Below are 2,403 nucleotides of genomic sequence, written 5' to 3' on the forward strand. Positions count from 1 at the left end.
AGGACTGACTAGACATTGTAATTCATGGTAAAAGAGATCCAGTCAGGTCATACTCAATGTAAACTAACAATAATGAATGCAAATGACAGCGGTGCTCTCCAACTGGTGCTTTTTAATAAGAGGATGATGACTCAGCATAAAAGTAAATAGATAGGCCCTTCGCAGAGGGAAGCAGGGATTTGTAGAAGTGCTAGAGCTTGGTTTTGAAACAGAGGTGAATAATATTTTGAGCGGTATACTTTCATTGTCAACATAACAACCAAGAGATGGCAATATCTTCCATGCTACACACATTATACACTACTAGGAAAAGGCCTACTAGTGGCGCACCTGTTTTCGCTACTAATGGTGCACTACATTAGTATAGCCCATGGTGCGCCATTAGTATGCCTCCCAGGGGGCCATATTTACCCATATGGTTTGGCATACTAATGGCGCACTGGTGGATGATGCGCCATTAGTGTGCTCTGGCTTACTAATGGCGCACTATGTGGTGGTGCGCCACTAGTATGAATATTAGGCATTATTTTTTTTTCTTTTCTGATATTTTCACAGGTTACAAAATATATTATTGGACAGAATTTAGACAACACCACATAGCAAGAGCAGATTCATCGAATACAATAGAAGATTAGTCTCCGAATACAATTCATCATATTAGTCTCCGAATTCAAAAGACCGAACAAAGATAGAACATTACAAGTCTTGAGACCGTGAGTAGTGAGTTTGTCGGAAGTAATACTAATCCTAACAAGTCCTACTAATCATCATCATACAACTTCTACTCGTTATTAATAACAAGTCATACGATCATCATCTTGATAGTCATCGAACCAACCCTACTTAATTGTTCTTAGCACATGATCATCAGTATTAGGCAGGACCTAAATACCCTATTTAAGGTAAAATAGCATAAAACAATATATACCATGACTCTCCATTATGGAGAATGGAGATCATCCTATCTCCAATTCTTGCACTTCGCTTCCTTTTGCTTCCAAGAACCTCCTTACGACTGTCCATACTTGTTTTAGAAATCTTGTATGGACAGTTGAGATTGGTAGGATGACCTAGCTGTATGTTCAAAACATTAAGGCTACCTTTCTGATAAATCAAATGAGGCACACAATTCTCTGGGATTATCTGTTGAAAAACATAGTAATAACTTCATACTTAGCAATGATGTACTAGTTTTAGAAGTATGCAAAAGATGCACGGATGTCGTAATAGTAAAAAATCTTACCCGAGTATCTCCATGGTAGTTACCGTAGTTTAACACATGCACTAGTGGCACGTATAGACCATAATGTTGAGGAGTTTGATTGTAGATATTGTAATTCTCAATGTTAGTACAAAATCCGACCAGATGATTTTTCTCCTTGTAAGTTGTTAATTCGGAACCATCGGTGTAGTGGGTTTTGTCTACCATCTCCCGCACATTCTTTGAACAATGAAAATAAGTTAGCTAATAACTATATTTGAGAAACTCACATAGCGGTAGAATTGGAGGCGTATCAACAAGGACCCAAATGTCCATATTGTCTTGCTCGATTTTAGGATCACCAAGATCCATGGTGACAAGCATACCCTCATCAAAACCATACATCTTGCAAAATGCTTCCCAATTTTTGCAACCAAAATTGGTTACGCTCCCAGAATTATACAGATTTACTTCAAAATCCACATCGTGATGAGTCCATAGGTGAATTTTCTTTGTTTCAGAATTTTCATGGTCTTCAAAATCCATCCTCTCCAAGACATAGCGTCTTGCATGGCATGGGATAAGCTATACTCGAATTGTAAAAGATGAAAATTACACGTTGAAATAGTTGAAGTCATGCTTAATTATGAAAAAACAATTGTCATCATTGCGTACCGTTTCAACTTCAAAGGTCTACTCGAGCTTAATGCTGAAGCGCGGATCATCGTCTAGGTGAGGCCTGTCGCACAGACCTCGATCGTCATGGCACCAGTCGCACTCCCCTAAGAGACTTTCATCGTCCGATGACGACATTTCCTACGTTCATAATTCAAAACTACATCATCTCTGTTGGGTCTGTTGTAAGTGCATCTAGTGCCACCCCTAGTTGGTTTTGGAGTATTGACGACAAACCTAGTTGAGGGACTAATGTGTTTGTGAGAATTGCAGGATAACACAGGTAGAAGTCCCTCATGATTCGGTTTTACTACCAGAGATGACCCCTAAAAATGTATGAAGACATTGAAGTCAAAGGTGGTATATGAAGATATTCACATTGAAGACTATGACAAGAGAAGACACGATATGAAGCCTATGGAGCTCGAAGACTTAGATCTTTCGTAGTTCTTTTTCTTTTGTGTTGAGTCATAGGAACCACCATACTGTTAAGTGGGGTCCAAGAGAACCAGTCAGAATGACTGAAG

The sequence above is a fragment of the Triticum urartu genome, chromosome 5 (genome assembly GCF_003073215.2).
Source record: "Triticum urartu cultivar G1812 chromosome 5, Tu2.1, whole genome shotgun sequence".
Taxonomy (NCBI): domain Eukaryota; kingdom Viridiplantae; phylum Streptophyta; class Magnoliopsida; order Poales; family Poaceae; genus Triticum; species Triticum urartu.